This window comes from Dendropsophus ebraccatus, chromosome 3 (genome assembly GCF_027789765.1).
Source record: "Dendropsophus ebraccatus isolate aDenEbr1 chromosome 3, aDenEbr1.pat, whole genome shotgun sequence".
Classification (NCBI taxonomy): domain Eukaryota; kingdom Metazoa; phylum Chordata; class Amphibia; order Anura; family Hylidae; genus Dendropsophus; species Dendropsophus ebraccatus.
The window spans coordinates 37,773,950-37,796,174 of NC_091456.1; the positions used below are offsets into that span (position 1 = coordinate 37,773,950).

Here is a 22,225-nt window from a genome sequence, read left to right on the forward strand (position 1 = left end):
CAGCTTCCGGTCACTGTTTGTCTAAACAGTGAGCATCTGAAGCAGGTCAGTACATTTACTGACTTTTGCTTGAAAGGGTTTAAAGGCCAGAACCAAAGTTGCTCTTAAAGGGCCCGCATCAAAGTTGCTCTTTAAGGGCTATTACCAAAGAGCCCACCTAATACATCCTTAACGTACCCATGATGAAAAAAAACGCCATTGGGTCATTTAACATTTCCCCTGGAAATGCACATCTTGAGGGACATTTATCAAACTAATTGCGCCTGTTTTTAGCCTAACAGGGCTCCAGACTAAAAAATTTACCTAGGAGCCATTGGCTCCTAACCTGAAAAATTTAGGCGCCAAATAGAATATTTGGTCGCCAACATTTTAAAACATGTAAAATTAATGTTATGTTAAATGGGACTTACTGTGTGCAGAGGCCACGGCAGCATCCTCCTTTAGATTCTCTCTTTTCTTAGTTTGAAAACGTTCAACATGGAAACTTGCAACTTGACAACCATATACAGCCTGACTCAGTACTTCAGCTTCACTTGGCTAGCCTTTTAATGAGGCTTACTCTTCTGAACTTGAACTTAAAAGCTTGCAACTTGACAACAATATACAGTCCACTAGAATGTGTGAGGTGGTCTACAAGTCAGGTTCTGAGTCAGTGTATATACATACAGACACTGAGGGAAGTGGTACTGTGCAGTGTATATACATACAGACACTGAGGGAAGTGGTACTGTGCAGTCTATACATACTGACACTGAGGGAAGTGGTACTGTGCAGTCTATACATACTGACACTGAGGGAAGTGGTACTGTGCAGTGTATATACAGACACTGAGGGAAGTGGTACTGTGCAGTGTATACATACACAAACACTGAGGGAAGTGGTACTGTGCAGTGTATACATACAGACACTGAGGGAAGTGGTACTGTGCAGTGTATACATACAGACACTGAGGGAAGTGGTACTGTGCAGTCTATACATACAGACACTGAGGGAAGTGGTACTGTGCAGTCTATACCTACTGACACTGAGGGAAGTGGTACTGTGCAGTGTATATACACACACACTGAGGGAAGAGGTACTGTGCAGTCTATACATACTGACACTAAGTGCAGTGTATACATACACAAACACTGAGGGAAGTGGTACTGTGCAGTGTATACATACAGACACTGAGGGAAGTGGTACTGTGCAGTCTATACATACAGACACTGAGGGAAGTGGTACTGTGCAGTCTATACATACAGACACTGAGGGAAGTGGTACTGTGCAGTCTATACCTACTGACACTGAGGGAAGTGGTACTGTGCAGTGTATATACACACACACTGAGGGAAGAGGTACTGTGCAGTCTATACATACTGACACTAAGGGAAGTGGTACTGTGCAGTGTATATACAGACACTGAGGGAAGTGGTACTGTGCAGTGTATACATACACACACACTGAGGGAAGTGGTACTGTGCAGTCTATACATACTGACACTGAGGGAAGTGGTACTGTGCAGTGTATACATACAGACACTGAGGGAAGTGGTACTGTGCAGTGTATACATACAGACACTGAGGGAAGTGGTACTGTGCAGTCTATACATACAGACACTGAGGGAAGTGGTACTGTGCAGTCTATACCTACTGACACTGAGGGAAGTGGTACTGTGCAGTGTATATACACACACACTGAGGGAAGAGGTACTGTGCAGTCTATACATACTGACACTAAGGGAAGTGGTACTGTGCAGTGTATATACAGACACTGAGGGAAGTGGTACTGTGCAGTGTATACATACACACACACTGAGGGAAGTGGTACTGTGCAGTCTATACATACTGACACTGAGGGAAGTGGTACTGTGCAGTCTATACATACTGACACTGAGGGAAGTGGTACTGTGCAGTCTATACATACTGACACTGAGGGAAGTGGTACTGTGCAGTGTATATACACACACACACACATTGAGGGAAGTGGTACTGTGCAGTCTATACATACTGACACTGAGGGAAGTGGTACTGTGCAGTCTATACATACTGACACTGAGGGAAGTGGTACTGTGCAGTGTATATACACACACACATTGAGGGAAGTGGTACTGTGCAGTCTATACATACTGACACTGAGGGAAGTGGTACTGTGCAGTCTATACATACTGACACTGAGGGAAGTGGTACTGTGCAGTGTATATACACACACACACATTGAGGGAAGTGGTACTGTGCAGTCTATACATACTGACACTGAGGGAAGTGGTACTGTGCAGTCTATACATACTGACACTGAGGGAAGTGGTACTGTGCAGTGTATATACACACACACACATTGAGGGAAGTGGTACTGTGCAGTCTATACATACTGACACTGAGGGAAGTGGTACTGTGCAGTCTATACATACTGACACTGAGGGAAGTGGTACTGTGCAGTCTATACATACTGACACTGAGGGAAGTGGTACTGTGCAGTCTATACATACAGACACTGAGGGAAGTGGTACTGTGCAGTCTATGCATACCCCCCCCCCGCACCCCACACGCACTGACTACCGCACCTGGCCGCCATCACAACAGACACTACCAATCAGCCGCCCAGGCCGCGGTCCCCCCACACAGATTAGTGGCCGGCCGCCACCCCTGCTGTCCCTCCGGTTGTACTCACACACACTATCCACAAATTGGTGCCGCTGGGGTGCACTTGAAGAACCGCCGGGTGAGGAGAGGCGGGAGAGAGGCGCTGGAGGAGTGTGGCGCCTCTGCGGCCGTCCGTCCAATGAATGACGGACGTGCTGGATGACGTCACTGGAGAAGCGTGTCCCCGCACACGTCATCCAGCACGTCCGTCATTCATTGGACGGACGGCTGCAGAGGCGCCACGTGCTTCGGTGCAGCGTGCGGAAGTCCTTAAAGAGACAGCCGCCGCCGGGGCCAGTCGCAAATGGGCGCCATTTGCAAGATATCAGTCGCATTGGCGACCATTTTGGTCGCCATCTGGAGCCCTGCCTAATATATCTAGTTTGCGCTCAAAATAAATCTAATATGAATTTATGAAGCTTTTTTAGACAAGACTATCCAAATTAGATGCGACTTTTTGAATTAGATTTTTTTGTTTTTAATTAGATCGAAAGTGCACCAGAATTCTTTTTTAGCTAAATTTATTAACTGCTCAATTTTTTAACCCTTTAAGGACTGTGCTAACTTTCGTTTTTGCGTTTTTGTTTTTTCCTCCATGTGCTTAAAAGGCCATAGCACTTGCATTTTACACCTACAGACCCACATGAGCCCTTATTTTTTGCGTCACTAATTGTACTTCGCAATGACAGGCAGAATTTTTCCATAAAATATGCTGCGAAGCCAGAAAAAAATTATATGCTCAGTGAAATTGAAAAAAAGAAACGCAATTATTTTTCTTTGGGGGGGCTTCATTTTTTTGCCGCGTGTCCTATGGAAAAACGTAGTTGTTATATATGTTCCTCAAGTCATTACGATTAAAACGATATGTAACATGTATAACTTTTATTGTATCTGATGGCTTGTAAAAAATTAAAACCATTGTTAACAAATATACGTTCCTTAAAATTGCTCTATTCCCAGGCTTATAGCGCTTTTATCCTTTGGTCTATGGGGCTGTGTCAGGTGTCATTTTTTGCGCCATGATGTGTTCTTTCTATCGGTACCTTGATTGCGCATATGCGACTTTTTGATCGCTTTATATTACATTTTTTCTGGATTTGATGCGACCAAAAATGTACAATTTTGCACTTTGGGATTTTTTTGCGCTTACACCGTTTACCGTACGAGATCAGGAATGTGATTAATTAATAGTTCGGGCGATTACGCACGCGGCAATAGCAAACATGTTTATTTATTTATTTATTTTTATTTGTAAAATAGGAAAAGGGGGGTGATTCAGACTTTTATTAGTGGAGGGGATTTTTTATTAATAAAAAAACTTTTTTTCACTTTCCCTTACAGTAATATGAAGCCCCCTGGGGGACTTCTATATAAACAGAACTGATCTCCCATTGAGATCAATCCTATGTATATAATAGAGCAATGATCCATCAGATCGGTGCTCTATTATAATGGTCTGCTGCAGACCATCTGAATAGATTGCCGAGCCGGGATCAGCGTCATTCCGACGCTGAGCCCCGGCCGGCTCATTAGAACGGATCTCCCCTCTGCGATCGCATCGCGGGGGGGAGATCCCCCACTGGACACCAGGGAGAGGGGGCACAGCTGCTATTCAAATGCAGCTGTCAGCTTTGACAGCGGCATTTGAATAGTTAAGTAGCCGGCCGTGGCGATCGGCCGCGCCGGCTAATACACGCGGTCCCTGGCTGCACTTAGCAACCGGGGAACGCGCGCTGCAGAGAGGGCTCACGCCGGGAGCCCTCTCTGTTTACTCTTAACGGCCGCATGACGGGTATACCCGTCATGCATCGTTAAGAGGTTAAAAGTCGCATATATTGGCGCATCGCTACGTCTGCTCCGAACCAGGTGAATTTATTAGACTAATTAAAAGACCATTATTTTTAAGACACATTTGCTATGCTATTAGACAATTTACATAAATTTGACTAAACACATTAGATTAGATTGGAAATTATGCCAAAACATCTTTGACAAAATCGTGTTTTTAGATTTGTTAGTAAATCCCCCCTAGTCTTTATTCTGCAGGTCAGTATGTTTTCTCAATTTTTAATGTTGTAAATGTGGATAAAGCCAGTGATTGAGAAAGAATAGATAAACTGGAGTAGATTTGAAGATTAGGTTATCCAAGACAATTATTAGACAATACTTTCACAAGTAATTTTAAATGTCATAAGTGTTAAGTTAGAAAACAAGAGAGGAGGTCAACTGTATCTTGCATGAAATACACTTCAGAATGCAGAATGTATCTGTTACATTAAGGGGTACATTTGGGCTCAACCAATGATATTACAAAAAAAAAAAAAAAAGAAAGCTTAAAAGTTGAGTGGAGGGGGATGCAGTGGAAAGTGACTGGTACGCTTGTAAAATTTTATGTGTTTTTTTTTATTTACTAAATTATGAACATTTATTTGAAGTTTCATTTTTCATCCTAAGTTACCCAATTCTGCCTAATCAATGAAAGCTCAAAATGTAATATGCTGAAAAGTAATCCTGCACTAAGTGATTTTTTCGTAAGGACCAGTAATCTCCTGGTTTAACCCTCTATGCCCAAAGGGCTAGAACCAATCACTGCTAGTCTTAAGTTAGTTTTAGGGTACGTTCACACATAACGCATCAGTAGCAGATTTCTCGCTACATATTCACAGCGAGATCCGCTGCAGATCCCTGCCCAGTAAACTGTATAGAGAGACAAACTCGCAGCAGGATGTACATCCCGCTGCGAGTTTGTCCGCAGCCCGCCCCGTTAACCCCCCTGCCGCCAGAGCCTATACTTCACCTGGGCCCCGCTCCGGCTTGCTTCGGGGGTTCTCGGCATGTCCCGCTCGGCCAATCAGCACGCTGCCCCGCAACAGCGCACTGATTGGCTGAGCAGGACGTGAAGACATCGGGAGCCCCTAAGCAAGCCGGAGCGGGGACCAGGTGAAGTATAGGCTCCGGCGGGGGTGGTGGTGGGGTTAACGGGGTGGGCTGCGGACAAACTCGCTGTGGGATGTGCATCCTGCTGCGAGTTTGTCTGCCCATAGAGTTTACTGGGCAGGGGTCCACAGCAGGTCTCCCTGCGAATACGCAGCTAGAAATCCGCTGTGCATCCGGTACATGTGAACCTACCCTTAATGTGATACTGACACCCCCTTTCTATACGAGGACTTCTCTACCCAGCTGTAAAGCCTAAATTCTGCATTTTTCTTACTTTATAATATATTTCTTGGTGCTTGGTTCATTGGTGGATTGTGCCACATGACCACTCACCCTTGATTGGCAGATTGAGCACTGAAAACATAATGCAAAGACCAGTGCTCAGGATGCCAATCAAGCATGACTGGCAGGGAAGAGGGCATAGGCAACATGACTATATGCCACTGTGGATCCACCCCAATGCCTAGATGCCAGGACCAAAGATTTAATGGAGAAATCCTTTGATCTTTAAAATCCAGCAGGAGGGAATTTGATTACAAGTACGAACTTACCTCTCCCTATGCCCGTAGTAAGCTGTGGGACTGGCTGTTTAGCCAATCAGTGACTGAAGTGGCCAGTTCATCAACCAGGACAAGCCTTTTCCGGCTTGTGACGTCAACTCGGGGGGAAAAGCGCCTTCTGGCGGGGGTCCCGAGTTTGGTCCCTCCGACCACCGCGGGCACAGGGAGAGGTACTTTCGTACTTTTAATCAAGTTCCCCTCTGCTGCCGAATTTTAAAAATCGCTGAATTTCTCCTTTATGGGCTGGTTCACACTGAGCAAACATGGCGCAATTCCGCAGCGGAGCTCTCCGCCGCGGAATTGCGCCGTGTTTGCTCAGTGTGAACCGGCCCTAAAGATTGGAGAGCTGTGTCTGGTGGCTCTACGGCCTTGGGGCCATTTCACACTTCAACAGGTCAGTCAGTACAGGTACCCATTATGTGGCAATTCCTCAAGAGTCAGTGGGCATCGCCTCACCACCAGCCAGGACAGGGAATACCCTTAATGGATGGGGATGGTTGTAATGTATAAACTGGAGGAATTTAGATAACATGTCAGTTTTGCCACATGGTGAACGCCCTAAAAACAAATTATCTCTTGTCAGCCTTTTAGAAAAATATGTGTGGGTTGTACTTATCTAAAAATTACATTTTTTTTTATTCTTTACAGACTATTAAAATGTTTCTGCTCTTACTAAAAAGCATAATCTTTTCAAAAGACAATTACAAGCCATTTATCATTGTATGTCTTTGTGTTATATTAAAACAACAGTGCCATTGTTTCATTTTACTAAATATGATCAAACTACATTATCTATTTGGGCTCTGTTTACATCCGCGGTGTGGCATTCTCTATAATGGAAACTTAGATGCTTGGCCAAATCTGGTGTATGATGGGGAACCATACAGACCCCGTTGACCTGACAGGGCTGTGCTTAGGTTTTATTTCTGTGGAAAGAAAGCCCTGCCTAGGTGTTATTTTTGCTGTGATGGAATCTGTTATTGAGGCGCTAAACAGAGCTCTGATGCAGATGTGAAATAATGCAACTTGCATTATTACATTTAAAGGGAACCTGTCACCCGGCATTCCGGCGCAGAGATCCCCCTCCGGTGGAGCCCCGGATACTTACCCTTTGCTGTAAGTCCCGCTCCTGGACCCAGTCCCGGGACGGTAATATTGCCGTCGGCAGCCGCGCGCGCAGAGATGAGTCCATCACCCATAGAGAATGACGGCTCCAGTCATTCTCTATGGGCATCGGACTCATCTCAGGTAATTAGCATACTGCGTGCGCTCAGCTTCAGGCGCTGATATTTGCGTCTGGGGACCAGATCCAGGAGCGGGACTTCCAGCAAAGGGTAAGTATCCAGGGCTCCACTGGGGAAGGGTGACAGGTCCTCTTTAACTGTTCAATCACAAAATAAAACAGATATATAAAAGGTATAAAAATCTTCCTTGTTTTTTTGTTTTTTTTTATTAATCTTAACAAATGATGTTTTTATTGTGGTTGCTATGGGTGTGACTAAGTACATCCCAACATGGAAACTTGTGTTCTGTAATAACAGCAACCTCTTTCAGCAAGATAAATCACACTGCCACGCTGTAAAATTGTTCAGAGATGGTTTGGGGAACATGAAAGAGTTTATGGTATTGACTTGACCTATAATTGCCTAAACCCAAATCCAAACTAGCATCTGTGGGATTTTTGGTCTTCAGTCTTATCCTTGGTCCTCTGTCTTTTTGATTTTGTAGGATATGTACATATTGCACGCATTGGCTTTAGTGACATATAGGAACACCTAGGAACAGACATATTGTATAGCCACAGACACTCACTTTTAATTCTACAGCAAGCATGCTTTCACATATACCTGTCAGAGGAACTTCCTGAAGTCTCCAGTCCATCTTTATCCTTTCCTGAACAACCTTCTAACCTGATTCATCACCTGATCGAAGTTAACACGCAGGCTGCAGCAACATTTTTAATAAAGACCTATGGTGGAGAATGTTTTTTTGCACAGTAATATGGACAATGCAATGATAAAAATAAATAAAAAGTTGTCCATAGTCTTTTGTAAAAAAAATAAAAGGTAATTATATATATATATATATATATATATATATATATAGTCTTTGTATTGCAAAGTATAAACTAATTTTTATTACTCTATTACTCTACTATATGTGTTAATCCTCTCTATGTGGTCACTGATTTTTCTCAGATAGAAACCAATTTGTTACAAGACATTAATTGTTTAGTAATTATTGGTGCAAAACTAAATTGAAACCCCAAAATCCAATTTGAAGCATAGTCATTTTGGGAAACATTGACTTAAACATTAAAAGAGTTATCCCAAAAATTAAAGGTTATTCCTTATCCACAGGATCAAACTTCTGGGCCAGTGAGCCTGTCCCCTATCCCCCATACCAATTAAGCAACTCTCCCAGTAGCCAATGTCGGATCTAAATATAACATCCAGGGCCGCCAAACCTTAAGGAACATTTCCTCTTTATCATTAAGGTTTTTATTAATTATTAAGGTTATCACTAGACGCCACAGTTTTCTGTATATGGCATTATGTCTTGCTTCCCGGCACGGTACCTTGCTCATAGTTTTGGTCGCCATGTTCTTGTAGTTCATGTAATATTGCCTCCTGTGTTCGTCATGTTGTATGTTCTGCGCACGCGCAGCATTCCAAGATGGCGACCGTCTTCGCTGAACGCTGGATTCTCCTGCACATGCTCTCATTAAGGTTGGGAATTATCTCCACATGTTTTACATGTATATATAGTGTGCCCCTTACCCCATTACCCACATCCCAGAGGAAGCCGCTCGGCGGCGGAACGCGTGGGGTGACTATCTGACCCGCTCTCTATATTGTAGGACTACATATGGTGATCGCTTTGACTTCTCTGTCCAATACCTATACCACAGTGTGTGTGATGTTACTTGCTACAGGGACTCTACTTGGACAGCTTTGTTATACTTCAATATTATTCATATGGTCCGGGGTCAATGTGGTTTTATAGATCTGGCTGGTACGCCGGCAGGTCTTATGTTGACATTTTAAGTGTTTTTAATGTAGGGTAGTGTTTGGGGTTTGTCTCCCTTATTGCTTTACTCCTGCATAGTTTTTTGTCATGATATTTTCTATAATGTTATAATAAAGTATTTTTTGTGATGTGCTACCTCTTTGTGCATATGCTTTTTTCTTTTTGGGGAGTTTGCTGTTATCTTAGCACATGCTTTCTCCAATTCTTTTTGCAATAACACATAGAAGCGTGCAATGAGAACTTTGTCCCCAGAATAGTCAGTGGACCCTGTAGGCCCCCTTCCGTCCACACTATTATCTTCCCCCTCCTGTACCTCAGGACTGGACTGACTGAATGGTAATTCTGCTATAGCTCTGTCCATGGAGGATGTCTGTGAATTGTCTCCAAATATATCAGACTGAGGGCTAGGGGTTCTGGGGTGAGGGGTGCTCATATCCACAGACCTGCTGCTGGTTGGCTGTAGCTGCGGGGAGCTGGGTTGCGACACGCTGCTCCTGCTCTTGGTAATGGCGGCGGCCGTCTCCCTCTGCTTCTGCTCCGCCCTCTTTTGTGACGTCACCGGGCCCGTGCCAGCCCGGGACTGTCCGCCGCCTCTCCTGCTCGTTCTGGTGGCCATCCGGGCTGTTAAACTCTCCCTCGGGAGTCAGGGCACCTTCCCACACCTGCAAGGACCGGGTAGCCCGCTTATAGTAGCTTCCGATGGCTGTCAGCGGCCGGCGCGGCCTGGAGCTCAGCGGCGCACGTCCGTCTCGAGTCCCGCACGCATGCGCACCCTTTTCACAGTCTATGGGACTTCTGGATATAGCCCAGTTCAGCACTTGGCTATGTTTGGAATAGAGAAAGAAAAGATTTATGGTTACTGTGGGTCTCAGTGGTCTGACCCCACCAATCAGCCAGTTATCGTCTCTCATATAAAACCTTAAATGGACGTTGCTATTTCAACAAAATGTGTATAAATCTATAGTGCAAGCAAATGTTATTAAAGCAAATGTCCCAGTTCAATCTGCATAATAAGCTTTTTAAACGACCTTATGTGCGCCGCTGTGCTGATTCCGCTGGTCTAGTCCTTTTATAAATCATCTGCCCGGTTTTCATGATCTTTGCCATTTTATAAATAAGGAGATGAGGTCGCTTTGTGCACTAGAGGAAGGCTCAGCGGCCCGAGTGATGTGAGCCTTTACTGTTATCTCAGTTCTGCCTTCCTTTTAATGTCCAGCCTGATCTCGTTCTCGAGCCACGCATTCTCTTACCCGCTGAATAGATGGACGTTTGAGAAGAATTTCTTGTTGCAGGGCCAAGTCAGTCATGAAAAGGAAGGTGGGATGGAGGTAACAGAGAAGGCTTGCATCACCTTTGGGGAGGACATATCTGTGCACTGGTGGCGCTGGGGCCACTTCCAGTGCGTAAAGCGACCTTATTTTCATATTTATAAAAAGTCAAAGATTCCGAGAACCGTGCGACCAATTTGAAAAAGTACCACACCAGCAGAATCAGTGCAGCGGCACCCATAAGGTCATATGAAAATCTTATAATGCAGATTGAACTGGTACATTCGCTGTAATGTATTTTATCAGAAAAATGTCTCTTTCTCCATTTATCAGTTACTTCTTCATTTGTGCCTTGCATTCTTTACTTTTATCTTGAGAGATGAGACAGATTATCAGCTTGCAGAGTGATCAGAATACATGCTGCTCAGACTTTTTGTAGAAAGGAAGGGTGCTTTGTGGTATAGTAGATTATATTAAAAATGCTTTTACACATGGGTATAGTGTCGGTTTATGGTGTAACATAAATATAGCATAACATTTGTGACAAGAAATCTCCAATGCTTACAGCAAATGTATCCAAAGACCCCAATCATCCGATGAAAACTAAAGGTGTGTAATTTTGGCCTGCATTTGAATGATTTTCATCATCAGGTGTTTTTTTTTGGCCCACCTTTCCATAGAGCAGTATCCACACAATAAGAGGTATGCTACACAGTCTACAGTATTTCACCTTCATAGTTTATGTATGATGAATGCCACTATAGAGCAGAGGTATGCAATGTGGCGCCCCAGCTGGACACTGCAAAAACTCAATATGGAAAGATCCTTATTTGTGACTTTCTCCATTTGACACAAATTTAGATTCCACTTCATAATGGGCTAATTTACATGTTTTCTGCACAGCCTACACATGATAAGAAGACAAGAACTGAAGCCCCCAGCAGCAGGTCAGTTTACTTTGCTTCCTGTCTTAGACCCACTGCTCCTTCAGGATTAGAGCCAAGGTAAGTTAATAGTTATTTCAGTAGTGTTCTATGTGTTATTTTGTAAACACTTACCTTTACAGTTTTATATTTACACTTTATACTGTTATAAATATTTCAGTCTGGCTACTATACCTAATAATAAAAGGGTTGTCCAGGATTTTTCAATAAACTAGCATTGCATTGACTACTTGGCTGTTGTATGTTCTATATACACTTTCATTTATTATTTAGAGCTCTTATTGTGTTCTCAGGCTCAGTCACATGATCACTCTGCCTGTGTTGTCTTTACTTCCTGTTATGTCACGTTCCTTGTCTGTTTGCTGTTCCTTCCAGTGAGGAAACAATAAGTCATCAGGTGGGTTGGATTATGCATCCACATTGATTAAAGAGAAGCAATCATAGATGATTTTTTTCTTTTTATTATTCCTTAATTCAATTTGAATGACTTTTTTAATAACATTTGTAAGTATAATTATTTAATTTTCTGTCCGAGTTTTTCATTTATTCACGTTTTTCTTCACTGTCACGCACTGGCCATACTACACAGTTAAAAAGGATTAGGTAAAGTATAAGATACAGACTGCAAAGGCAGTCTGTATCTTCATGAATATACTGTACTTAGGGAGAGATAAACTTTTAGAATAGGGACAGTTAAATTCAGGTGATAGGTTCTCTTTAAGCTGCACCCCTGTAGGAGGAGCTAACATCTGAGCCCAGTAGAAACTGCAGCAGTAAGGGCAGCATAACATGGAGGAGACCAGGAGCTGATAGCCATGTTGTGAATGGCACAGAGGTTAGCCATGTTACTTTATGGTGTTGGGCTCCTGGGATGAAATGCCAAAAAGGATAACAGCTGCATGTATGCCCCCTTGGTTTCCATGGATTTTATCGCACACTCCAAAACTTTGTGAGCCCCATTGGAAACAGGAACCAATATGAGTGACTACAATCTCCGTACAGCACTACAAAATAAGTTGGAGCTATATAAGTAAAGATACAATATTATTATTTGTACAGTGTTAGGGCAGTGCTGCTGCTGTCTGTAATTAGTGTTGATCAAACTGTTCGAGAAAAGTTAGGTTCGAGTCGAACATCTCGATTTTCTTGAACTCGAACTGAATTGAACGTTTTACTGTTAGCGTTCAAGTTTGCGTTCAAGCGCCTTTTTGCCAGCCAATCAGTGCAGAGCAGAAACATCATTGCTGAGGTGTAGGGGTCTCATTGGCTGCTAAAATCCCATGACCATCTCATATAAAAGTCACTGTGCTGCATTCTGGGCGCCATTTTCTCCTCATTCAGCGTGCTGTACGGACGGCTATGTCAGTGTACCATCGTCTGCCTGCACTCTGCCATTTCCATTAGTCACTGTGCTGCATTCTGGACGTCATTGTCTCCTCACTCACTATGCTGTACAGATGGCTATCGCAGTGTCCATATAAAGCAGAAATGAACACACTTCACACCAGTTTCTGATTTTCAATTGCTTATGACTTCATTTTTCATTCATATTTTTCAAGGACAATTACATGTCTCGCAATTAGTAAAGTCAATTAAACGTTACATCACCCAGTGGCAAATAGTAGCAGAGTCTTTTAGCATGCGTCCTTGTTCAGCTTGTAGCCATCAGGACGCAGTTCCCGGACGGGAATAGAAGTCTAACTTCCATGAGAAGTACGCGACGTTTCAGGAGCAACAGCTCCCTTTGTCAGGGCCGGCGTTAGGGGGGGGCAAGCAGGGCAAATGCCCAGGGCCCCCATCCCCCAGGGGCCCCCCACCGCAGTTCCAGTAGGAGAGGAGAGCACAGGCAGCGTCCTGCAGCGTCTGGGAATGATCCCTGGCTGCTGCTATCAGGGGTCATGCAGAGGCTGCAGGACGCTGGGCTCCGTGTCTGCTCCCCCTCCCCCTCCCTCCAGCTCCTCTCACTGCACGTGACTTCCTGCTCTGGTGTGGAGCTGTCGGGACGATGGAGGAGAGGGCTGATGGGTGAGGATGACAGCCTGCTGCTGCAAGGAACATGAGGGGGATTCACCACTACAACCAGCATGCTAGAGGGAGTAAGTATTCTGTACATGTAGTGTGTAATGTGTATGAATGTAGGTGTATAATGCATGAATGCAGTGTGTGTTACATGTCCTGTGTATAGTGTGTGGACTGGATGGTTTGTATCTGTATAATGTGTTTTCATGGGTGTGTGAGTGTGTGTGTGTGTGTGTATATATATATATATATATATATATATATATATATATATATATAATGGTGTGTGTGTATAGGCACTGCTGACTCCAAGTGTTGAGGTGAATAGACTGTATATAGGAGCTGCAGCCATTCTCCGGCCTCATCAGTCCTATGTAATTGCTGCAGCTCCTATGTATAGTGTATGATGACATCACTAAGGCAATACGGTGTATTTTATTGAGAAAAAAATAAGGTGGTATTCAGTCTTTAGGTGGTGGTCACTGTATGGTGGTAATATTGGTCTGTATATAGTGTCATTATGCAGTGGTCACTCTTTGGCATTAATATTGGTCTGTATATAGCGTATATATATACACTCATTACTGCCATAGATTGACTACCACATAATGACACTATATACAGACCAATATTACCGCCATACAGTGACCACCACATAATGACTCTATATACACACTATATACAGACCAATAGTACAACCATAGAGTGATCGCCACATAATATTGGTCTGTATATAGTGTGTATATAGAGTCATTATACAGGGGTCAGTCTATGGCAGTAATTTTGGTCTGTATATAGTGTCATTATGCAGTGGTCACTCTTTGGCATTAATATTGGTCTGTATATAGCGTATATATAGAGTCATTATTGCCATAGATTGACTACCACATAATGACACTATATACAGTACAGCCACAGTACAGTACAGTATATATAGTACAGCCATAGAGTGATCGCCACATAATATTGGTCTGCATACAGTGTATATAGAGTCATTATACAGGGGTCAGTCTATGGCAGTAATATTGGTCTGTATATAGAGTCATTATGCAGTGGTCACTCTATGGCGGTAATATTGGTCTGTATATAGTGTCATTATGCAGTGGTCACTCTATGGCGGTAATATTGGTCTGTATATAGAGTGTATATAAAGTCATTATACAGGGGTCAGCCTATGGCAATAATATTGGTCTGTATATAGCGTATATAGCGTAGAGTCATTACTGCCATAGATTGACTGCCACATAATGACTCTAAATATACACTATATACACCAATAGTACAGCCATAGGGTGACAGCCACATAATATTGGTCTGTATACAGTGTATATACAGTCATTTATTATACAGTGGTCAGTCTATAGCGGTAATATTGGTCTGTATATAGTGTATATAGAGTCATTATGCGGTGGTCACTTTATGGCGGTAATATTGGTCTGTATATAGTGTATATAGAGTCATTATGGGGCGGTCACTTTTATGGTGGTAATATTGGCCTATATATAGTGTGTTTTCTTCAATAACGGTATGGAGGTAATATTTGGTCCTGATTATAGTGATTTTTTTTAATTTATTTTTTTAAAGCAATTCATATAAATAGTTCTTGTATTTACACCACTAGCGGGCAGTCTTGACATTTAGCGGCAGTCCTGGCATGTAGGGGCAGTCCTGGCATTTAGCGGCATTCCTGGCATGTAGCAGCAGTCCCGACATGTAGGGGCGGTCCCGACATGTAAGGGCGGTCCCGACACGTAGGGGCGGTCCCGACACGTAGGGGCGGTCCCGACACGTAGGGGCGGTCCCGACATGTAGGGGCGGTCCCGACATGTAGGGGCGGTCCCGACATGTAGCTGCGGTCCCGACATGTAGCGGCGGTCCTGACATGTAGCGGCATGTAAACTTCTGAACTGAGTAAGGGCCCTAATACATGGAGCGAAAATTGTCCGAATCAGGACGCTATTGCTCTGTGAGGACACTGGGGAACATGATCAGGTAGTATATATCACAGACAAGGCCTGAGGACACCGGGGAACATGATCAGGTAGTATATATCACAGACATGGCCTGAGGACACCGGGGAACGTGATCAGGTAGTATATATATCTTTATTATTTACTATATACAGCAAGGATTGCACACACATCACTAGTAGGTAGGAATCTGATTGGTTGCTAGGGGCAACTGAGCCAATTCTTCTTTACACCAGTTTGATAAATCTCCTCCATAGCTTTTGCTGTAGTAGGCTCTCTAAGCGAGCTCCATTCTACCAGATTGGCGCTCACTTCTGCAGAATATCAGGCCGTGTAATACAGCCTTAAAAGTGGCCGTACACTTCCAATAACTGCTGGCTGAACAATCCTTCAGCTGACAATTATCTCTCCCATCTGGTCCCGTCCTCCCCATACACAGAAATTTGGCACATCTGAGTTTTCCTGTGTTTTCTATGAGAGGGTAAAGCCATAGCCATACAGATCTGATGGCGGCTTATCTCTCTTAGAACAAAGAGGTTGGGCATTGATTTTCCATCAAGCTTGATCCCCTATGTCCACTGATATCATCTGTCAGAGAACTGTCCAGAGAGCCCCATACACCTTACACTGATGGCCGAACCCACCAGGAGCAACAGGTACCACCAACAAAAGAGTAACATGTATGGGGACCTTAAATTGTTGCTAAAATATTTCAGCATTTGGGGCCCCACCTTTAAGTTTGCCCAGGGCCACATCTAGTCTAAAACCGGCCCTGCCCTTTGTCAAGCCTAACACATGTGTAACCCATCACCAATAAGTACATCCCGACCTCTTGCGAGATCTGAGATCTGTTTAAAAATAGACATAAAATAAATTAGACATCATGGAAAAACAACATAAATCTAACGGAATAAAAATCCCTCTTGTTTTCACATCATGGTTTTTATAAGAAGACACTGAAATTGCATGCCTCATTTAACCCTTTCGGGTTCAGTGCTTCCATTTTATTAATCCAATACACTTCACGTTGTAACAGCTTGCGCTGTGTCTGTCCACCATCAACACACTCTACCTCTTCTAATATCATCCATCTTAATTTGCTAACCTGGTGTTTACATTGATGAAAATGCCTCACAACACTGGTTTCTCCAAAATTTTGTTCTTTCTCCTTTTTTATTAATTTTTTGGGCATAATTCCTTATGGCACTCCGATGCTCGTTCAATCTTATTTTAACAGGTCTCATCGTCTGTCCGATATAAACTTTCCCACAGGGACATTTTAACATATATACCACCTGTTTAGAATTACATGTATGCCACCCCTTAATTTTAATCGGGTAACCCTTTGTGGGATGCATAACTTGGTCCCCCTTAATTACGGCACTACAGTTTTGACATGCTAAACAGGGGAAGGTACCAGTTTTCTTTGCTTTTAGGAATTTCTGTCTCGTTTTTTTATTCTTCCGCATATCTGCTCTCACCAGATAATTGGCCAAAGTTTTACCTTTCCTGAAAATAAATCTTGGGGTATCCCCAAACAGTCTCCCAAACTTGGGATCAGCCTGTAGGAGCCCCCAATATTTAAGAACAGTCTTTTTCACCATATTCGCATGACCATCATATGTTGTAATGAACATGGGTTTGGAACTATCTTTTTCTCTTTTCTTTTTCTTCCTAATTTCTTGTCTAGTTTTCTGTCCAATTTCTTCTCCAGCCTTTTCTACTTTTTGTACATCATACCCTCTCTCGATAAATTTCTTTGCCATCACTGTTACAAGCTTCTATCGTACAGGTCAAGATTTCTACGTTTGAGCATGACACCCATGACTACCAGCTCGACAGAGTGTACACATGGGCTGAGGAACGGAGGAAAATTAGAAAAACAGGTACATACCGGAGAGTTTTTGAAAGTTCTGAAAGTCTCTCCACAGACAACGATAATCGCAGTGTGGGAACAGTGCCAAAAGGTGCGAAAGGAGGAAAAGTAAACCAGCCTTTTTTAGACAAAAAACAAAAGAAAGGGGGCCTAAGACGGAGACTGAGCGATTCAGATTCATCCGGAGTGAATCAAAAGAGTGCCACAACAGGAGTCAAGAAGAAAAACTGAAAGGTGAGCTCATGATCAATATTTCATCGGTTAAGCTAAATGAGGCACAGAAAAGTGTAATCAATAAAGGACTGGGCTTCGTGCCTACTCATGAGACTGACCAGTTTGACTTCCTTGTTGATTTTTATAAATTATGCCGTACTCTAAGATTGAAAATGTATTTCTTTGACATTAATAGAGCAAAAAGGGGAGGAGTAACTGATGAGATTCCTAGTGTGTTAAAGAAAAAAAGTCAGTTCGATCCATTGATACAAAATACTCTATTGGATAGCTTTCAGCAAGCTGTCACTAATGTGTTAAATAATTGGGATACCAAGAAATGTAAGCTAAGACAGAATATGACAAAAGAGGAATGGAGGGGACTAAAAGCACTACAGAATGACGATAGAATAGTGGTGAAAAAAGCTGACAAAGGGGGGGCGACAGTGATACAGGACAAAGAACAATATGTAAATGAGGCGACAAGACAGTTAGAGGATGACAAAGTGTATAGAAAACTGACAGGAGACCCGACTGGACAATTTAAAAAAGAGATCGACATGTTGCTAGAGGAGGCAATGAATGAGGGATGGATTGACGTAGAAATTAAAAGAGCTTTAGAAAATAATGCACCAAGGGTACCCATCCTATATTTACTGCCAAAAGTGCATAAATGCCTAAAAACTCCCCCCGGAAGCCCGATCGTATCGGGGATTAATTCCATCTTTCACCCTCTAGCTGTATATGTAGATAGCTACCTCCAAAAAATTGTATCTAGGTTGTCCTATTGTTTAAAAGACACTAATGAGTTCCTGGATAAAATTATGAATCTAAATGTGACATGCAATACTTGGTTGTGTACTTTAGATATTAAATTTTTGTATACGAATATCCCCACAGATGAAGGCATCGTTGCAGTAAGAGAACAACTTTGTAGAGATGCTACCTTAGAAAATGGTAAGATTAGATTCCTGACCAATTTGCTGGATGTTATCCTCAAGAAAAATTATTTCAGGTTTGGGGAGGACTACTATCTCCAGCTACAGGGGACTTCGATGGGGTCCCCTGTAGCACCAAGTTTCGCTAACATATTCATGAACAAATTTGAGGAAGATTATGTGTGGTCTCATGAGCTCAGTGGGTGTGTTGTTCTCTGGTTGAGATATGTGGACGACGTGTTCCTGGTGTGGAAGGGCTCGAAAGAGCAGTTGGAGCAGTACGTCCACTATCTCAACCAGAGACACGCATTCATAGAGTTCTCGTTGGAATGTGATCTACAAAAAATCCATTATTTGGATGTAGAAGTGATTAAGGAAACAAATGGTAGTTTGAGAACCACTCTCTTTTCGAAAGACACAGATCGCAATAATTTATTGGCAAGAGATAGCTGTCATGCACCCCAAGTGTTTGGAGGGATCCCGTGTAGCCAGTTTACCCGTGTTCGGAGAATTTGCAGTACAGATGAGGAGTATGAGATGAAGAAAACAGTGATGGCAAAGAAATTTATCGAGAGAGGGTATGATGTACAAAAAGTAGAAAAGGCTGGAGAAGAAATTGGACAGAAAACTAAACAAGAAATTAGGAAGAAAAAGAAAAGCGAAAAAGATAGTTCCAAACCTATGTTCATTACAACATATGATGGTCATGCGAATATGGTGAAAAAGACTGTTCTTAAATATTGGGGGCTCCTACAGGCTGATCCCAAGTTTGGGAGACTGTTTGGGGATACCCCAAGATTTATTTTCAGGAAAGGTAAAACTTTGGCCAATTATCTGGTGAGAGCAGATATGCGGAAGAATAAAATAACGAGACAGAAATTCCTAAGAGCAAAGAAAACTGGTACCTTCCCTTGTTTAGCATGTCAAAACTGTAGTGCCGTAATTAAGGGGGACCAAGTTATGCATCCCACAAAGGGTTACCCGATTAAAATTAAGGGGTGGCATACATGTAATTCTAAACAGGTGGTATATATGTTAAAATGTCCCTGTGGGAAAGTTTATATCGGACAGACGATGAGACCTGTTAAAATAAGATTAAACGAGCATCGGAGTGCCTGTCAGGATGGTATCTCTGCAGAGCATTATGCGCCCCTCGGCTCGTGCTGTTCGGCCGAGAAGGCACTGATTTTCTTGTATCCTGTTTCTGTGTTTTGTTTTGCTGTGTGTGAACTCTGGTTTATTGCTCACCTGGGTTGGGAGACACACCTGACTTCACCTGCTGAGTTCTGTCTGGCCATTTCAGGGTTATTCTGTGTTTTGGTTCTGCTGTGACTGACAGGTCTTCCTGCCAGTGGATCTGTTTTGTTCTCAGCTGTCTGTGCTTGGAGATCAGGGGGATGGTCCAATTATGTTCTGGATCAGAACCCTGGCCTCCTATATAACTACCTCATTCTTGGATATCATTGCTGGTTATTGACTTAGTCTCTGCCTGCTTGAGTTTTTGCTATTATCTGTTGTTTCTCTGACCCTTCTGCCTTGTGTTCTGACCTTCCTTGCTAGCCGCCTGCCCCTGACCATATTGCTTGTTTTTTGACTCTGCTTATTGGATTGTGATTTTGTACTTTTGCTGCCCGATTGTTGTGACCCGGACTGTCGACTATTCTTCATTGTGTTTTGTCTGTCTGTCTTGTCTTTGTGTCCCACCTAGCCAGTGCAGGGACTGCCGCCCAGTTGCTCGCCGCCATCTTAGGGCGGATTGTGGCAAGTAGGTAGAGGACAGTGGGCGGGGCTGAGCTTAGGGCTCACTGTCTTGTCTTGTCCTGCTGTCCGGATCCTAACAGAATAACCAGCCATACTTTTTTTTTTTTTCTCTCCACCTTGCTATGGACCCCATGAAAGCTCTGGTTGAGCAAATGCAAAGTCTCAACCAGCTTGTTCTGGACCTTACGCAACGGGTGCAGCAGGTAGAGTCTTTCCTGGGCCAAAATGCCATGCTATCTGCTGCTGCTCCCCCAGAACCTCCTGTGCAGCTTCCTGATAGGTTCAAAGGCGAGAGAAGGGCCTTTCAAATCTTCAGAGAGGGATGTAAGTTGTTTTTCAGACTTTGTCCCCGGTCCTCTGGGGATGAGAGCCAGAGAGTGGGCATAGTTATGTCACTCTTACAAGGACCTCCGCAGAAGTGGGCCTTTTCTTTGCCTCCAGATGCCACTGAACTGTCTTCTGTAGATCAGTTTTTCTCTGCATTGGAGTTACTCTACGATGACCCTGACAGGGCAGCAGCAGCTGAGAGGCAGTTGACAGTTTTGAGACAGGGCAAGCGACCGGTGGAGGAGTATTGTGCAGAGTTCCGCCAGTGGTGCGTTCCATCCGGATGGAATGATCCAGCGCTTAGATGCAAATTTAAGCAGGGGTTATCTGATGACATTAAAGATGCCTGGACAGGACATCCAGATCCTTCCACCCTTAAGCAGGCCATGAATTTGGCTATTCGCATAGACCGTAGACTCCGTGACAGACATATCGAAAAAGTAGGCTCTGACCCTTCTAAGACCTCTGTCCCCTGCTCTGTCAAACACTCTGTTGTCATCCCTGATATTCATGAGGACAAGCCCATGCAGCTGGGACTATTGGACGCCAGGACCAGGCGAGAACACCGGAGACACAATGGTCTGTGCTATTACTGTGGTGACAGTAGCCACTTCATCAGTTTCTGCCACAAGCGTCCCAAGTGGCAAGAAAACCTGCACCTAGATCATCAGCGTTCAGGTGACTCCCAGGAAGGTCACTTGGGCGCACAGGTACCCTCCGGCGAAATAAACATTGCTAGTTCTACTGTAACTGATTTGCCTGTATCTGATGCAAATTTATCATGTTCTTCTGCTCGTCCTGTCAGTAAGCCTGTTCTCCATGCCATGGACTCTTCTTCTGATGAATGGGAGTCAGATGGCAATCTTCTAAGTGAAGTTGAGTCCTGTGAGGGTCCTGAGGCCCCTCGTAAAAGGGGGGTACTGTCAGGATGGTATCTCTGCAGAGCATTATGCGCCCCTCGGCTCGTGCTGTTCGGCCGAGAAGGCACTGATTTTCTTGTATCCTGTTTCTGTGTTTTGTTTTGCTGTGTGTGAACTCTGGTTTATTGCTCACCTGGGTTGGGAGACACACCTGACTTCACCTGCTGAGTTCTGTCTGGCCATGTCAGGGTTAATCTGTGTTTTGGTTCTGCTGTGACTGACAGGTCTTCCTGCCAGTGGATCTGTTTTGTTCTCAGCTGTCTGTGCTTGGAGATCAGGGGGATGGTCCAATTATGTTCTGGATCAGAACCCTGGCCTCCTATATAACTACCTCAGTCTTGGATATCATTGCTGGTTATTGACTTAGTCTCTGCCTGCTTGAGTTTTTGCTATTATCTGTTGTTTCTCTGACCCTTCTGCCTTGTGTTCTGACCTTCCTTGCTAGCCGCCTGCCCCTGACCATATTGCTTGTTTTTTGACTCTGCTTATTGGATTGTGATTTTGTACTTTTGCTGCCCGATTGTTGTGACCCGGACTGTCGACTATTCTTCATTGTGTTTTGTCTGTCTGTCTTGTCTTTGTTTCCCACCTAGCCAGTGCAGGGACTGCCGCCCAGTTGCTCGCCGCCATCTTAGGGCGGATTGTGGCAAGTAGGTAGAGGACAGTGGGCGGGGCTGAGCTTAGGGCTCACTGTCTTGTCTTGTCCTGCTGTCCGGATCCTAACAGTGCCATAAAGGAATTATGCCCAAAAAATAATAAAAAAGGAGAAAGAACAAAATTTTGGAGAAACCAGTGTTGCGAGGCATTTTCATCAATGTAAACACCAGGTTAGCAAATTAAGATG

At 43.6% G+C, this 22,225-nt stretch overlaps 1 long non-coding RNA gene across 2 annotated transcripts in view; it reads left to right on the forward strand.

Moving 5' to 3' along the window:
- Window positions 1–22,225, forward strand: part of LOC138785473 (uncharacterized) — a 33,278-nt gene that overhangs the window by 10,508 nt on the left and 545 nt on the right. The window contains exons 2-4 of one of the 2 annotated variants that reach the window (XR_011362110.1): window positions 11,320–11,420; window positions 17,142–17,459; window positions 18,303–18,392. This is a non-coding gene — a long non-coding RNA (uncharacterized lncRNA). The remainder of the gene's footprint in view (window positions 1–11,319; window positions 11,421–17,141; window positions 17,460–18,302; window positions 18,393–22,225) is intronic. The other variant, XR_011362109.1, reaches the window with a different exon arrangement.